The following is a 19,444-nucleotide window of genomic DNA, read 5'->3' on the forward strand; positions in this document are numbered from 1 at the left end:
AGAGATACGAGAATCCAAAATCTTCTCTGTTATGATCCTAGTGGCAAGGATCACAAGTCTGACTAGCTAAGTACCTAAACCGACGACCAGCTCTGGGAAAGTGGTATCTGGATTGACCGCAACCTGATCCTATCCGCAAACAACTATAGGCAGCCGTGGAACGTTACCTGGAAATCCTAGATGTCTCTTCACGGCCTGAGAAACTACCTATTCCTAGAGGGAAAGTAAAGTCCTTACTTGCCTCAGAGAAATGACCCCAAAGATATAGAAAAGCCCCCCACAAATATTAACGGCGAGCTAAGGGGAAAGCACAAATGCAGAGATGAAATAGATTTAGCAAATGAGGCCCGCTAACATTAGATAGCAGAAAATAGGGAGGGAGCTGTGCGGTCAATAGAAAACCCTAAGCAAAATATCCACGCAGAGATTGCTCGAGCCCCCGCACCAACTAACGGTGCGGGGGAAGCAACTCCGTACCCCAGAGCTTACCAGCAGCAAGAACTCACATATTAGCAAGCTGGACTAACTCATCATACACTGAAATCATATTGCAGACTGATGAGCAAAAAATAATCAAACAGAAACTTAGCTTCTCCAGAAGAGACTGAAAACGAAGATAATCAGGGGAGATCAAAATAGCACTGAATACATCGACAGCTGGCAACAAGTGGAGGTGAAGCAGAGCTAAATAGGAAACTCCCGAGTGCATAACGAGGCAGCTGATCCAGCCACAGATCAGCAGGATAACCAACAAAGCCACCAGGGGGAGCCCAAAAACAAAACTCACACAATACCACCTGTGACCACAAGAGGGAGCCCGAAAACAGAGTTCACAACAGTACCCCCCCCCTTGAGGAGGGGTCACCGAACCCTCATCAAAAACCCCCAGGGCGATCAGGGTGAGCCACGTGGAAGGCACGAACCAAATCAGCCGCATGAACATCAGAGGCGACAACCCAGGAATTATCCTCCTGACCATAGCCCTTCCACTTAACCAAATACTGAAGCCTCCGTCTAGAAATACGAGAATCCAAGATCTTCTCCACCACGTATTCCAATTCTCCCTCAACCAGCACAGGGGCAGGAGGCTCAACCGAAGGAACCACATGCACCACATACCTCCGCAACAACGACCGATGGAACACATTATGAATAGCAAACGATGCTGGGAGGTCCAAAAGAAATGACACAGGGTTAAGGACTTCCAAAATCTTATAAGGACCGATAAACCGAGGCTTGAACTTGGGAGAGGAGACCTTCATAGGAACAAAGCGAGAAGACAACCACACCAAGTCCCCAACGCGAAGTCGGGGACCCACACAGCGACGGCGGTTGGCAAAGCGCTGAGCCTTCTCTTGTGACAGCTTCAAATTGTCCACCACATGATCCCAAATCTGATGCAACCTATCCACCACAAGATCCACTCCAGGACAGTCAGAAGGCTCCACCTGACCCGAGGAAAAACGAGGATGAAACCCCGAATTACAAAAAAAAGGCGAAACCAAAGTAGCAGATCTAGCCCGATTATTAAGGGCAAATTCGGCCAATGGCAAAAAAGCCACCCAGTCATCCTGATCAGCAGAAACAAAACATCTTAAATAGGTTTCCAAGGTCTGATTAGTTCGCTCGGTCTGGCCATTCGTCTGAGGATGGAAGGCCGACGAAAAAGACAAATCAATGCCCATCTTAGCACAAAAGGTCCGCCAAAATCTAGACACAAACTGGGATCCTCTGTCGGAAACAATATTCTCAGGGATCCCGTGCAAACGAACCACATTTTGAAAAAACAGCGGAACCAACTTGGAGGAGGAAGGCAACTTAGGCAAGAGCACCAAATGGACCATCTTAGAAAAACGATCACACACCACCCAGATGACAGACATTCTCTGAGAGACAGGGAGATCTGAAATAAAATCCATGGAAATATGCGTCCAAGGCCTCTTCGGGACAGGCAAAGGTAACAGCAACCCACTGGCATGAGAACAGCAAGGCTTAGCCCGAGCACAAATTCCACAAGACTGCACAAAGGAACGCACATCCCGCAACAAGGAAGGCCACCAAAAGCACCTGGCCACCAAATCTCTGGTACCATATATTCCAGGATGGCCTGCCAACACCGAAGAATGAACCTCGGAAATAACTCTGTTGGTCCATCTATCTGGGACAAACAGTCTCTCCGGTGGACAACGGTCAGGTCTATCCGCCTGAAACTCCTGCAGCACTCGTCGCAAATCTGGGGAGATGGCAGACAAAATCACCCCTTCTCTGAGGATACCAGCTGGCTCAGAATCTCCAGGAGAGTCAGGCACAAAACTCCTAGAAAGAGCATCAGCCTTCACATTCTTCGAACCAGGCAGGTACGAGACCACGAAATCAAAACGAGAGAAAAACAACGACCAACGAGCCTGTCTAGGATTCAGCCGCTTGGCTGCCTCGAGATAAATCAGATTTTTGTGATCAGTCAAGACCACCACACGATGCTTAGCTCCCTCGAGCCAATGTCGCCACTCCTCAAATGCCCACTTCATAGCCAACAACTCCCGATTACCGACATCATAATTCCGCTCGGCAGGCGAAAACTTTCTTGAAAAGAAAGCACATGGCTTCATCACAGAGCCATCAGAGCTTCTCTGTGACAAAACAGCCCCCGCTCCAATCTCAGAAGCATCAACCTCTACCTGGAAAGGAAGAGAGACATCTGGCTGACATAAGACCGGAGCCGAGGAAAACCGGCGCTTCAGCTCCCGAAAGGCCTCCACAGCCGCAGGAGACCAATTAGTAACATCAGAACCCTTCTTGGTCATATCCGTCAAAGGCTTAACAGCACCAGAAAAATTAGCGATGAAGCGACGGTAAAAATTAGCAAAACCCAAGAACTTCTGAAGACTCTTAACAGATGTAGGCTGAGTCCAGTCATGAATAGCCTGAACCTTGACTGGGTCCATCTCAATAGTAGAAGGGGAAAAAATGAAACCCAAAAAAGAAACCTTCTGGACTCCAAAAAGACATTTTGAGCCCTTCACAAATAAAGCATTGGCACGCAGGACCTGAAACACCATCCTGACCTGCTTAACATGGGACTCCCAATCATCAGAAAAAAACAGAATATCATCCAGATACACAATCATAAATTTATCCAGATACTCGCGGAAGATGTCGTGCATGAAGGACTGAAAGACAGAAGGAGCGTTAGAAAGTCCAAAAGGCATCACCAAGTACTCGAAATGGCCTTCGGGCGTATTAAATGCAGTTTTCCATTCATCACCCTGCCTAATACGCACAAGGTTATACGCACCACGAAGATCTATCTTGGTGAACCAACTAGACCCCCTAATGCGAGCAAACAGATCAGATAACAATGGCAAAGGATACTGAAATTTGACCGTGATTTTATTTAGAAGGCGATAATCAATACAAGGTCTCAGGGAACCATCCTTCTTAGCCACAAAAAAGAATCCCGCACCCAGAGGGGAGGAGGAGGGGCGAATAAGTCCTTTCTCCAAAGACTCCTTTATATAACTCGGCATAGCAGCATGCTCCGGCACTGACAAATTGAAAAGTCGTCCCTTAGGAAACATACTACCAGGAATCAAATTTATAGCACAATCACAATCCCTATGAGGAGGTAGAGAACTGACTTTCGGCTCATCAAATACATCCTGGTAGTCCGACAAAAACGCAGGGACTTCAGAAGGAGTGGATGAAGCAATTGACACCACAGGAGCGTCGCCATGAATTCCCTGGCAACCCCAACTTGACACAGACATTGCTTTCCAATCCAGGACTGGATTATGAGTCTGCAACCATGGCAGACCCAACACGACAACATCATGCAAATTATGCAGAACAAGAAAGCGAATCACCTCCTGATGAACAGGAGTCATGCACATGGTCACCTGCGTCCAGTACTGAGGTTTATTCATAGCCAATGGTGTAGCATCAATACCCCTTAGTGGAATAGGGAATTTTAAAGGCTCCAAAACAAAACCACAGCGCCGGGCAAATGACAAATCCATCAGGCTCAGGGCAGCACCTGAATCTACAAAAGCCATAACCGGGTAAGATGACAGGGAACAAATCAGGGTAACAGACAAAATGAACTTAGGCTGTAAAGTACCGATGGTGACAGATTTATCAATCTTTTTTGTGCGCTTAGAGCATGCTGAGATAACATGAGCTGAGTCACCACAGTAAAAGCACAACCCATTTTGCCGACTATAATTTTGCCGTTCACTTCTGGTCAGAATTCTATCACATTGCATAGACTCAGGTGTCTGTTCAGAAGACACCGCCAAATGGTGCGCAGGTTTGCGCTCCCGCAAACGCCGATCAATCTGAATGGCCAGAGTCATTCAGACCTGCAGGCATAGGGAACCCCACCATGACATTCTTAATGGCTTCAGAAAGACCCTTTCTGAAATATGCAGCCAGGGCACACTCATTCCATTGAGTAAGCACCGACCATTTCCGAAATTTCTGGCAATACACCTCTGCTTCATCTTGCCCCTGAGAGAGGGCCAACAAAGCTTTTTCAGCCTGGTTCTCAAGATTAGGTTCCTCATAGAGCAATCCAAGGGCCAGAAAAAACGCATCCACACTGAGCAATGCAGGATCCCCTGGCGCCAATGCGAAGGCCCAATCTTGAGTGTCGCCGCGCAAGAAAGAAATAATAATCTTAACTTGCTGAACGGAATCACCAGAGGAACGAGGTTTCAAAGAAAGAAACAATTTGCAATTGTTCTTAAAATTCAGGAACCTAGATCTATCTCCAGAAAACAACTCCGGAATAGGTATTCTAGGCTCTGACATAGGACTGTGAACAACAAAATCCTGAATACTTTGTACCCTTGCAGCAAGATGATCTACACTGGAGGCCAAACTCTGGATATCCATGTCAGCAGCTGAACTCAGAGCCACACCAAGATTAAGAGGAGGAGAGAAGCTAGACACACAGCAGCTAGACACACGGCAGCAAAAAAAAATAAAAAATTATTCAAGGCTTCTCTTCTCCTGCTTCTGCCATGCAATTAACACTTTATGTGCCGGCTGTACTGTTATGATCCTAGTGGCAAGGATCACAAGTCTGACTAGCTAAGTAACTAAACCGACGACCAGCTCTGGGAAAGTGGTATCTGGATTGACCGCAACCTGATCCTATCCGCAAACAACTATAGGCAGCCGTGGAACGTTACCTGGAAATCCTAGACGTCTCTTCACGGCCTGAGAAACTACCTATTCCTAGAGGGAAAGTAAAGTCCTTACTTGCCTCAGAGAAATGACCCCAAAGATATAGAAAAGCCCCCCACAAATATTAACGGCGAGCTAAGGGGAAAGCACAAACGCAGAGATGAAATAGATTTAGCAAATGAGGCCCGCTAACATTAGATAGCAGAAAATAGGAAGGGAGCTGTGCGGTCAATAGAAAACCCTAAGCAAAATATCCACGCAGAGATTGCTCGAGCCCCCGCACCAACTAACGGTGCGGGGGAAGCAACTCCGTACCCTAGAGCTTACCAGCAGCAAGAACTCACATATTAGCAAGCTGGACTAACTCATCATACACTGAAATCATATTGCAGACTGATGAGCAAAAAATAATCAAACAGAAACTTAGCTTCTCCAGAAGAGACTGAAAACGAAGATAATCAGGGGAGATCAAAATAGCACTGAATACATCGACAGCCGGCAACAAGTGGAGGTGAAGCAGAGCTAAATAGGAAACTCCCTAGTGCATAACGAGGCAGCTGATCCAGCCACAGATCAGCAGGATAACCAACAAAGCCACCAGGGGGAGCCCAAAAACAAAACTCACACAATACCACCTGTGACCACAAGAGGGATCCCGAAAACAGAGTTCACAACACTTCTCCACCACGTACTCCAATTCGCCCTCGACCAGCACCGGAGCAGGAGGCTCAACAGAAGGAACCACAGGTACCACATACCTCCGCAACAAAGACCTATGGAACACATTATGAATGGCAAACGATGCTGGGAGATCCAAACGAAAAGACACCGGGTTAAGGATTTCCAAGATCTTATAAGGACCAATGAAGCGAGGCTTGAATTTAGGAGAGGAGACTTTCATAGGAACATACCGAGAAGACAGCCACACCAAATCCCCAACACGAAGTCGGGGACCCACACCGCGGCGGCGGTTGGCAAAGCGCTGAGCCTTCTCCTGTGACAACCTCAAATTGTCCACCACATGGTTCCAAATCTGCTGCAACCTATCCACCACAGAATCCACCCCAGGACAGTCAGAAGGCTCAACCTGACCCGAGGAAAAACGAGGATGGAAACCAGAATTGCAGAAAAAAGGCGAAACCAAAGTAGCAGAACTAGCCCGATTATTAAGGGCAAACTCGGCCAATGGCAAAAAAGTCACCCAATCATCCTGATCAGCAGAAACAAAACATCTCAAATAAGTTTCCAACGTCTGATTAGTTCGCTCGGTTTGGCCATTAGTCTGAGGATGGAAGGCCGACGAAAAAGACAAATCAATGCCCATCTTAGCACAAAAAGTCCGCCAAAACCTGGACACAAACTGGGATCCTCTATCAGACACAATATTCTCAGGAATGCCGTGCAAGCGAACCACATTCTGAAAAAATAGAGGAACCAAATCGGAGGAAGAAGGCAACTTAGGCAAGGGCACCAAATGGACCATCTTGGAAAAACTATCACACACCACCCAGATGACCGACATTCTCTGAGAGACTGGAAGATCCGAAATAAAATCCATGGAAATGTGCGTCCAAGGCCTTTTCGGAACAGGCAAAGGCAAAAGCAAACCGCTGGCACGAGAACAGCAAGGCTTAGCCCGAGCACAAATCCCACAAGACTGCACAAAGGAACGCACATCCCGCGACAAGGAAGGCCACCAGAAGGACCTAGCCACCAAATCTCTGGTACCAAAAATCCCAGGATGACCCGCCAACACCGAAGAATGAACCTCGGAAATAACTCTGCTGGTCCATCTATCCGGGACAAACAGTCTCTCTGGTGGACAACGGTCAGGTCTATCCGCCTGAAATTTCTGCAGCACTCGTCGCAAATCTGGGGAAATGGCAGACAAAATCACTCCCTCTCTGAGAATACCAGCCGGCTCAGAAACTCCCGGAGAGTCAGGCACAAAACTCCTAGAAAGTGCATCAGCTTTCACGTTCTTCGAACCAGGCAGGTATGAGACCACGAAGTTGAAACGGGAGAAAAACAACGACCAACGAGCCTGTCTAGGATTCAGGCGCTTGGCAGATTCAAGGTAAATCAGATTTTTGTGATCAGTCAAGACCACCACACGATGTTTAGCTCCTTCAAGCCAATGTCGCCACTCCTCAAATGCCCACTTCATAGCCAACAACTCCCGATTACCAACATCATAATTCCGCTCGGCAGGCGAAAACTTTCTTGAAAAGAAAGCACATGGCTTCATCACAGAGCCATCAGAGCTTCTCTGCGACAAAACAGCCCCTGCTCCAATCTCAGAAGCATCAACCTCGACCTGGAAGGGGAGAGAGACATCTGGCTGACATAAGACTGGAGCTGAAGAAAACCGGTGCTTCAGCTCCCGAAAGGCCTCCACGGCCGCAGGAGACCAATTAGTCACATCAGAACCCTTCTTGGTCAAATCCGTCAAAGGTTTAACCACGCTAGAAAAATTAGCGATGAAACGACGGTACAAATTAGCAAAACCCAAGAACTTCTGAAGACTCTTAACAGACGTGGGCTGAGTCCAGTCATGAATAGCCTGGACCTTGACTGGGTCCATCTCCACAGTAGAAGGAGAAAAAATAAAACCCAAAAAGGAGACCTTCTGTACTCCGAAGAGGCATTTTGAGCCCTTCACAAATAATGCATTAGCACGCAGGACCTGAAACACCATCCTGACCTGCTTCACATGGGACTCCCAATCATCAGAAAATACCAAAATGTCATCCAGATAAACAATCATAAATTTATCCAGGTATTCTCGGAAGATGTCATGCATGAAGGACTGAAACACAGAAGGAGCATTAGAGAGTCCAAAAGGCATCACTAAGTACTCAAAATGGTCTTCGGGCGTATTAAATGCTGTTTTCCATTCATCTCCCTGCTTAATGCGCACAAGGTTATACGCACCACGGAGATCTATCTTGGTGGACCAACTGGCACCCTTAATCCGAGCAAACAAATCAGACAATAGTGGCAAAGGATACTGAAATTTGACTGTGATTTTATTCAGAAGACGATAATCTATACAAGGTCTCAAAGAACCGTCCTTCTTGGCCACAAAAAAAAACCTGCACCAAGAGGAGAAGAGGATGGGCGAATATGTCCCTTCTCCAGAGACTCCTTGATATAACTCCGCATTGCGGCATGCTCTGGTATAGACAAATTAAAAAGTCGTCCCTTAGGGAATTTACCACCAGGAATTAAATTTATAGCACAGTCACAATCCCTATGAGGAGGCAGGGCACAGGACCTGGGCTCATCAAATACATCCTGGTAGTCAGACAAAAACTCAGGGACCTCAGAAGGAGTGGAAGAAGCAATAGACACCAACGGAGTATCGCCATGAATTCCCTGACAACCCCAACTTGACACAGACATAGCTTTCCAATCTAAAACTGGATTATGAGCTTGCAGCCATGGCAGACCCAAAATGACAACATCATGCAAATTATGCAGAACAAGAAAGCGAATCACCTCCTGATGTACGAGAGTCATGCACATGGTCATTTGCGTCCAATACTGAGGCTTATTCTCAGCCAATGGCGTAGCATCAATTCCCCTCAGAGGAATAGGAAATTCCAAAGGCTCCAGGACAAAACCACAGCGCCTGGCAAACGACAAATCCATCAGATTCAGGGCAGCACCCGAATCCACAAAAGCCATAACCGGGTAGGACGACAAAGAACAAATCAAAGTAACAGACAAAATAAATTTAGGCTGTATAGTACCAATGGTGACAGGTTTAGATTTCTTTTTTAAGCGTTTAGAGCATGCTGAGATAACATGAGTAGAATCACCACAGTAAAAGCACAACCCATTTTGACGTCTATGACTTTGTCGCTCAATTCTGGTCAGAGTTCGGTCACATTGCATAGACTCAGGTCTCTGTTCGGAAAATACCGCCAAAGGATGAGCAGATTTGCGCTCCCGCAAACGCCGATCAACCTGAATGGCTAAAGCCATAGAATCACTCAGACTTGCAAGGGTGGGAAACCCCACCATAACATTCTTAACGGCCTCAGAAAGACCTTCTCTGAAATTTGCAGCCAGGGCACACTCATTCCATTGAGTAAGCACCGACCATTTCCGAAATTTTTGACAATACACCTCTGCTTCATCCTGACCCTGAGAGATAGCCAGCAATGCTTTTTCTGCCTGATTCTCAAGATTAGGCTCCTCATAAAGCAGTCCAAGAGCCAGAAAAAATGCATCCACATTAAGCAATGCAGGATCTCCTGGAGCCAGAGAGAAAGCCCAATCTTGAGGGTCGCCACGCAACAAGGAGATAACAATTTTAACTTGCTGAGCGGAATCACCAGAGGAACGAGGTCTCAGAGATAGAAATAACTTACAATTATTCTTAAAATTTAGAAACCTAGATCTATCTCCAGAAAACAGCTCAGGAATGGGTATCTTTGGTTCTGACATAGGGCTATGAATAACAAAATCCTGAATACTTTGCACCCGTGCAGTAAGATGATCCACACTAGAAGTCAGAGTCTGAACATTCATGTCTGCAGCTGAGCTCAAAACCACCCAGAGTTCAAGGGGATGAAAGAAGCTAAACAGACTGCAGCAAAGGAAAAGCGGGAGGAAAAAAAACAAAATGTACTCCGGTCTTCTTTTTATCCCACTTCTGCGATGCATTAAACACTTTTTGGCCTGCTATACTGTTATGATCCTTAGTGGTTGAGGATCACAAATACTCCAGCTAAGTAACAAACATAGGACAAGCTCTAGGGAGGTGGCAAACTGGACTGACCGCAAATCTGAACCTATCCAAACACACTAGAAGTAGCCGGTGAACGTGCCTAAAAATCCTAGACGTCTCGAGCCAGCCTGAGGAACTAACTACCCCTAGAGAGAAAGAAAAGACCTCTCTTGCCTCCAGAGAAATAATCCCCAAAGATATAGAAGCCCCCAACAGATAATAACGGTGAGGTAAGAGGAAGGCACATACACAGGGGTGAAAGCAGATTCAGCAAATGAGGCCCACTAATACTAGATAGCAGAAAATAGAAAAGGGAATCTATGCAGTCAGTAAAAAACCCTTACAAAATATCCACTCTGAGATTTCAAGAACCCCCACACCAACTAACGGTGTGGGGGGAGAAACTCAGTCCCCTAGAGCAACCAGCAAGCGAGGAAATCACATTTTAGCGAGCTGGACTAAAAACATAATGAACACTGATAATCAAAAAATGATCAAACAAAAACTTAGCTTGTCTTGGAGAGACTGGGAGCAAGGTAGACACAAGGAATCTGAAGAGCACTGAATACATTGATAGCAGGCAAGGAACTGAGTCTCCAGGTGAGATAAATAGGAAACCAACCAAGGATAACGAACCAGCTGATGCAGCCAACCTGCAGAAAGACAACACTACACAGTACCGCTTGTGACCACTAGAGGGAGCCCAAAAATAGAATTCACAACACTCCTCGCTGCAGGTCCCGGATCCAAGATGGCCGCGGCATCCGGGTCCTGCAGGGAGGGAGGTGGCTTACCGAGTGCCTGCTCAGAGCAGGCGCTGGTAAGCCTGCAGCCCTGCACAGCAGATCGCAGATCTGACAGAGTGCTGTGCACACTGTCAGATCAACGATCTGTGATGTCCCCCCCTGGGACAAAGTAAAAATGTAAAAAAAAAAATTTTCCACATGTGTAAAAAAATAAATAAAAAATAAATTCCTAAATAAAGAAAAAAATATATATATTATTCCCATAAATACATTTCTTTATCTAAATAAAAAAAAACAAAACAATAAAAGTACACATATTTAGTATCGCCGCGTCCATAACGACCCAACCTATAAAACTATATCACTAGTTAACCCCTTCAGTAAACACCGTGAGAAAAAAAAAACGAGGCAAAAAACGACGCTTTATTACCATACCACCGAACAAAAAGTGGAATAACACGCGATCAAAAAGACAGATATAAAAAACCATGGTAACGCTGAAAACGTCATCTTGTCCCGCAAAAAACGAGCCGCCATATAGCATCATCAGCAAAAAAATAAAAAAGTTATAGTCCTGAGAATAAAGCGATACCAAAATAATTATTTTTTCTATAAAATAGCTTTTATCGTATAAAAGTGCCAAAACATAAAAAAATGATATAAATGAGGTATCGCTGTAATCATACTGACCCGAAGAATAATACTGCTTTATCAATTTTACCAAACGCGGAACGGTATAAACGCCTCCCCCAAAAGAAATTCATGAATAGCTGGTTTTTGGTCATTCTGCCTCACAAAAATCGGAATAAAAAGTGATCAAAAAATGTCATGTGCCCGAAAATGATACCAATAAAAACGTCAACTCGTCCCGCAAAAAACAAGACCTCACATGACTCTGTGGACTCAAATATGGAAAAATTATAGCTCTCAAAATGGGGTAACGCAAAAAATATTTTTTGCAATAAAAAGCGTCTTTCAGTGTGTGACGGCTGCCAATCATAAAAATCCGCTAAATAACCCGCTATAAAAGTAAATCAAACCCCCCTTCATCACCCCCTTAGTTAGGGAAAAATAAAAAAAATAAAAAAATGTATTTATTTCCATTTTCCCATTAGGGTTAGGGCTAGGGTTAGGGCTAGGGTTAGGGCTAGGGTTAGGGTTATTGCTAGGGTTAGGGCTAGGGTTGGGGCTAGGGTTAAGGCTACAGTTAGGGTTGGGGCTAAAGTTAGGGTTAGTGTTTGGATTACATTTACGGTTGGGAATAGGGTTGGGATTAGGGTTAGGGGTGTGTCAGGGTTAGGGGTGTGGTTAGGGTTACCGTTGGGATTAGGGTAAGGGGTGTGTTTGGATTAGGGTTTCAGTTATAATTGGGGGGTTTCCACTGTTTAGGCACATCAGGGGCTCTCCAAACGTTACATGGCATCCGATCTCAATTCCAGACAATTCTGCGTTGAAAAAGTAAAACAGTGCTCCTTCCCTTCAGAGCTCTTCCGTGTACCCAAACAGGGGTTTACCCCAACATATGGGGTATCAGCGTACTCAGGACAAATTGGACAACATCTTTTGGGGTCCAATTTCTCCTGTTACCCTTGGGAAAATACAAAACTGGGGGCTAAAAAATAAGTTTTGTGGGAAAAAAAAGATTTTTTATTTTCACGGCTCTGCGTTGTAAACTGTAGTGAAACACTTGGGGGTTCAAAGTTTTCACAACACATCTAGATAAGTTCCTTGGGGGGTCTAATTTCCAATATGGGGTCACTTGTGGGGGGTTTCTACTGTTTAGGTACATCAGGGGCTCTGCAAATGCAACGTGACGCCTGCAGACCAATCCATCTAAGTCTGCATTCCAAACGGCGCTCCTTCCCTTCCGAGCTCTGCCATGCGCTTAAACAGTGGTTTACCCCCACATATGGGGTATCAGCGTACACAGGACAAATTGGACAACAACTTCTGGGGTCCAATTTATCCTGTTACCCTTGTGAAAATACAAAACGGGGGGCTAAAAAATCATTTTTGTGAAAAAAATAATAATTTTTATTTTCACGGCTCTGCGTTATAAACTGTAGTGAAACACTTGGGGGTTCAAAGTTCTCACAACACATCTAGGTAAGTTCCTTAGGGGGTCTACTTTCCAAAATGGTGTCACTTGTGGGGGTTTTTAATGTTTAGGCACATCAGGGGCTCTCCAAACGCAACATGGCGTCCCATCTTAATTCCAGTCAATTTTGCATTGAAAAGTAAAATAGCGCTCCTTCCCTTCCGAGCTCTGCTATGCGCCCAAACAGTGGTTTACCCCCACATATGGGGTATCGTCGTACTCAGGACAAATTGCACAACAACTTTTGTGGTCTAATTTCTTTTCTTACCCTTGGGAAAATAAAAAAATGGGGGTGAAAAGATCATTTTTGTGAAAAAATATGATTTTTTATTTTTACGGCTCTGCATTATAAACTTCTGTGAAGCACTTGTTGGGTCAAAGTGCTCAACACACATCTAGATAAGTTCCTTAAGGGGTCTACTTTCCAAAATGGTGTCACTTGTGGGGGGTTTCAATGTTTAGGCACATCAGGGGCTCTCCAAACGCAACATGGCGTCCCATCTTAATTCCAGTCAATTTTTCATTGAAAAGTCAAATGGTGCTCCTTCCCTTCCGAGCTCTGCCCTGCGCCCAAACAATGGTTTACACCCACATATGGGGTATCGTCGTACTCAGGACAAATTGCACAACAACTTTTGTGGTCTAATTTCTTCTCTTACCCTTGGGAAAATAAAAAAATGTTGGCGAAAAGATCATTTTTGTGAAAAAATATGATTTTTTATTTTTACGGCTCTGCATTATAAACTTCTGTGAAGCACTTGTTGGGTCAAAGTGCTCACCACACATCTAGATAAGTTCCTTAGGGGGTCTACTTTCCAAAATGGTGTCACTTGTGGGGGTTTCAATGTTTAGGCACATCAGGGGCTCTCCAAACGCAACATGGCGTCCCATGTCAATTCCAGTCAATTTTGCATTGAAAAGTCAAATGGCGCTCCTTTCCTTCTGAGCTCTGCCATGCGCCCAAACAGTGGTTTACCCCCACATATGGGGTATCAGCGTACTCAGGACAAATTGTACAACAACTTTAGCGGTCCATTTTCTCCTGTTACCCTTGGTAAAATAAAACAAATTGGAGCTGAAATAAATTTTGTGTGAAAAAAAGTTAAATGTTCATTTTTATTTAAACATTCCAAAAATTCCTGTGAAACACCTGAAGGGTTAATACATTTCTTGAATGTGGTTTTGAGCACCTTGAGGGGTGTAATTTTTAGAATGGTGTCACATTTGGGTATTTTCTGTCATATAGACCCCTCAAAATGACTTCAAATGAGATGTGGTCCCTAAAAAAAAATGGTGTTGTAAAAATGAGAAATTTCTGGTCAACTTTTAACCCTTATAACTCCCTAACAAAAAAAAATTTGGTTCCAAAAGTGTGCTAATGTAAAGTAGACATGTGGGAAATGTTACTTATTAAGTATTTTGCGTGACATATGTCTGTGATTTAAGGGCATAAAAATTCAAAGTTGGAAAATTGCGAAATTTTCAAAATTTTCGCCAAATATCCATTTTTTTCACAAATAAACGCAAGTTATATCGAAGAAATTTTACCACTATCATGAAGTAAATATGTCACGAGAAAACAGTGTCAGAATCGCCAAGATCCGTTGAAGCGTTCCAGAGTTATAACCTCATAAAGGGACAGTGGTCTGAATTGTAAAAATTGGCCTGGTCATTAACTTGCAAACCACCCTTGGGGGTGAAGGGGTTAAAATACTTTTAAATCATGTGTGTGTGTGTGTGTTTTTTAACCCTTTCTGACAAATGGATTAATAATGGATAGGTGTCATAATTGACGCCTCTCCATTATTAATCTGGCTTAATGTCACCTTACAATAGCAAGGTGGAATTAACCCTTCATTACCCCATATCCCACCACTACAGGGAGTGGGAAGAGAGAGGCCAAGTGCCAGAACAGGCGCATCTTCCAGATGTGCCTTTTCTGGGGTGGCTGGGGGCAGATGTTTGTAGCCACGGGGGGGCCAATAACCATGGACCCTCTCCTGGCTATTAATATCTGCCGTCAGTCACTGGCTTTACCACTCTGGCAGAGAAAATTGCGCGGGAGCCCACGCCAATTTTTTCCGCCATTTAACCCTTTATTTTAGCAGCTACAGCGCTGAAATTTTGCACATACACACTACTAACATTAGTAGTGTGGAATATGCAAAAAAAAAATGGGATATGAGATGGTTTACTGTATGTAAACCATGTCTCATATCCTGTCGGGTTTAGGCAGGAGAAATGAAAAGCCGGCAATTGAATTACCGACTTTTCACTAACACCGCTGCGTATTTCTCGCAAGTCACACTGCTGGTCCGTGTGGAATCCGTATTTTTCTCGCCCCCATAGACTTTCATTGGCGATTTTTTTGCGCAATACGCTGACAAACGCAGCATGCTGCGATTTTGTACGGCCGTAGAACGCCGTATATTACGGATCCGTAATATACGGCTGATAGGACTAGACCCATTGAGAATCATTGTGCCGTATGTAATGCGAGTTTTACGGACGTAGTTTTTGCGCTCTTACGTCCGTAAAACACGCATGTGTGACGCCGGCCTATGACATCCGGCTTTTTTGTGTTTGTAAGTCCATGTTCACACGTTGCAGAAATACTGTGTTTTGTTTTCTGCAGGATCCACTTCAAACTGCACTATAACAAACTTATCCCCCTTATTTGATGCGTTTTTAATGTGCTTTTTATAGGAAAGAAAAAATTTGATTCTGCACTTAAAGTGAAGTTTGGCTCCATGAAAATGGCACCGGCATTGGCGCTTGCACAGTAGCATCTATCAGAACGCGCCATTTTGAAGACGATAATTGCTTTTACACCCCACTATATTATAGGAATAATGCATGAATACATATAGCCATTTTAGGCATGTATCATGCTACAGAACAGGCCCTGGTGCCATTTTGATCAATTTGATTTTTTTTTTGTAACCCCATAATAGAATATTCAGTATGTAAAATAGGGGACAGGTTACTGAGGGATCAATATCTGTCATAAGCCCATATGATGAATAAGTAGAGCGCCACATAAAGTCCCGCCCACAGCTCTGCCCACAGGCCGCCCCGAAGCACAAGAATCTCTTTAACTGAAAACTGCAAATAAAGATTGAACAACCGCATATTATATCTATTTCTATATTATAAATGCAAAGTAATATAGACAAAAACAAGAACAAAATAAAAGCAAAAAAGCAACAATAAAGGGATGGAAGATATGCGCAAAATAAAGGGAGGAAAGGGTTAAAAATGAAGAGGGGGAAGGATAAAATATGGTTTATTAAAAATGGTAAAAAATAAAAAAATAAAGGAATAGAAGGAAAATGAAAAAGATTGGTATGTACAGGATAAGCAAGGGAAAGTGGTTATGATACACTTATAAGATACTATATATATAGAAAACATTTAAGAGGTAGGAGGGGAAGAAAAAGAATGGGAAAGGCAAGGAAAAGGAAGAACACCTGTAAAGCAGGAGGAGAGACCAGCATAGAGATAAATACAAACTGTTACACAATGTAAAATACTGTCTGTTGAATTCTAACAACGGGCGCAGTTTTCATTAAATCACATCCATTTTGTTTGGACAGATAAACACAGCAGAATTTTTCAGCACAAACAGCAGCAGAAAATACACAGCATTTATGCTACATGTGAACATGGTCTAAATTTCAAAGCAAGTGAACGTGATTCCATTAAATCTCCGCTCTCTGAGGTCTGAAGACGATGCTGAACTCTGCAGTTTTGGTGCATTTATTCTCTATAGGCTTCCTCTGAAAAAAAAACTTGTGATGGAAAGAAACGCAGTTTGATTTTTATTTGCAGAATCAATGCTTTTCTGTATTAAACAAGCGTTAAAAACTCTGCTACATATCTTCCCAAATATCATATCAAATAAGGGGGAAAACGTATCAAAGAAACCAGGAAATACGCAATAATCAGAGCAGATTGTTACTGCGTCTTCTGGTATGGACACCTGCCGAAGAAAAGCATTTATGCTATGTGTGAACACGGTCTCAGCATTACAGTTTTACTACATTTTTTATGGGTTTAATGAGAAAAATTAACAATCACGCCATTTTTTACATTATTTTTCGTGAACCTGTAAATTATCGGATCGCTGTGATGTGCGGGTCGTAACGATTACACAGACACAAAATTTGTCCATGTTATGTGTTGATTTGTGATGTTTATTATTTTTTTTTAAATTAAATTACAAATGACAATATTTTTTTCACTATCAAGTGTTTTTCATAACTTTTTAGTAATTTTATAGGATGTAAAAATCTCTTATTCTGCCTCTATAATAAAAAATACTTCCATTGTACACAGCAGTGTATTTCCATCAGTATAATCTGCCTGTAGTAAGATCCTGGAATACAGATCAAGTGCACAAAAGTCTCATGGTGATGTTACAAGAGCTTGTGGCTCAGAAGCTTAAAGCAGCTCTCTTTAATGTTAAAGTTGTGGATTCAAGAAATGGGAGACTCATAGAAAAAAATCATTATTGTAATTGCTTCTAATTCTTAATACTATAGGAACAAAAAAAATAATTTGTTCACCTCAGTGTACAGGCACCATAAAAATACATTGTTATACACACAATATATTTCTATGGATACGTATACTCTGCTTCTGGGTTCATTGCCTGCAATATAGAGGTCAAGATTAGAGATGAGCAAATATGTTTAGAAAACGGTCGCCAAACATAAATTCGGCACATGAATATGGCACATTCGGATTCGTGATCGGTAGCACAAGCATTATTGTTAAAATTGGAAAAAGTCGTTATAATTTGGTAAAAGTACAGGAAAATAATTGTGTTGCTACTAAAGTATTTTAAAGTAGATGATAGAATAAAAGCCATCAATTCAGCAGCCGCTTAGTGTAAAATCACATAGGAGCGAGAAGAGATGGATTACATACAGTAAATACACATAGAATAGATAGTTATTTTCATAACCAGCAGAGGGAACGCCGATGGCTGGGGGCAGATGTTTACAGCCTGGGAAGGGAATAATACCCATGGAGCTTCCCAGGCTATTAATATCAGGTCACAGCTGTATACTTAGCCTTTACTGGAAATTAAAATGGGGGACCCCCAAAAAAATGATGTAGAGTGCCTCTATAATTAATAACCAACAAAGGCTATGCAGACGGTTGCAGGCTGATATTAATAGCCTTGGAAGGGGCCATGGATACTTGCTCCCCCAGGCTAAAAACATCAGCTCACAGCCATCCCAGAAAAGGCGCATCTCTAAGGTGTTCCAATTCTGGCACTTAGCCTCGCTGAACAGCAGTGACCTCATCACTGACTTTTTCCCACAGTACTGAGGTCACCGCTGTTCAGCCCGGCTGAGAACGCAGCCTCAGTGACCGTCAGTAACCTCGATGTCACTGCTATTCACTGAGGCTGCGCTCTCAGCAGCTCATTCACCAGTCGTTCTCAGCCTGGACCGTCAAATCTTGGCACCATCCAGGTTGAAAACTGTTTATCCCACCAGATATAGATTACGGTGTGGGACAGAATGACATACAGGTGAGGGATATTGTTGTTTTTTATTTTTGTTTTCTTACATAAGATGAGGTATTCAGTGGAATTAGGTGAGTATAACTGTGTTTTCTTTTTAAATAAAAAAGGAAAACTGTTTAGTCATTTCTAATAAAGGACTTTATTCTGACTGTGTGTTTACCATGTAACTATAGGATTAGTAATGGATAGGTGTCTTATAGATATTTCTCCATTAGTAATCCGTGGGCTTGATGTCACCTGACAATAGAAAGGGGACATCAACCCCAATGAACCCCACTTGCCACCGCTAAATTGCAAGTGGGAAGAGCCAGGTAAAGCGCCAGAATTGGCACATCTAACAAATGCACCTTTTCTGGGCAGCTGAGGGCTACTATTTTTAGGCTGGGGGCATCAATATCAATGGCCCCTTACTAGCCTAAGAATACCAGCCCCCAGCTGTCAGCTTTAGTAAGGCTGGTTGTAAAAAAGGGGTGGGACCCCACACGAATTTTTTATATTATTTATTTAAATAATTAAAAATAAGGCGTGGGGACCCCTCTATTCTTGATAACTAGCCTTGCTAAAGCTGACTGCTGAGGGTTGCAGCCCACAGCTGTGAGTTTTGCCTGGCTGGTTATCAAAAATACAGGGGAACCCATGCTGGATTTTTCATTTATTTACAACATAGGAGCCGGCTGATGAATACTCTCAGCCACTTCTACTGTCACTGTTATTAGCTGTCATTCACTTGAATACAACTGTCATCATTCTCCCCTGCTTGTGCTGATCATCAGCAGAGCAAGGGAGAATGATGAGAGTCATCTTCAGCACCCGGAGCCTGGGAACAGCGCTTAGGCTAGTTTCACATTTGCGGTTGAGTCCGCAGCGTATCGTCCGCAACCGTAAACGCATGCAAAAATGAATACAAGTGCATGTTAACGCAGCATTTTTAATCCGCATTATCTTACGCATGATGGCAAAAAAAATGCAAAGTTTGCATGCGTTTGCGGTTTTTATGCGCATGAGTTGTAGAGGTGAAAAATGTGCCAGGAGAAAAATCTAATGGGCGTATCTCATGAGAATTCTTTATATAGACACTTTGTACAGCTGAAATCTTCAGATTTTGCTCCTGTATTCTGCTTCACGATGTCTATTTT

The sequence above is a fragment of the Ranitomeya variabilis genome, chromosome 8, assembly GCF_051348905.1.
Source record: "Ranitomeya variabilis isolate aRanVar5 chromosome 8, aRanVar5.hap1, whole genome shotgun sequence".
Taxonomy (NCBI): Eukaryota; Metazoa; Chordata; class Amphibia; order Anura; family Dendrobatidae; genus Ranitomeya; species Ranitomeya variabilis.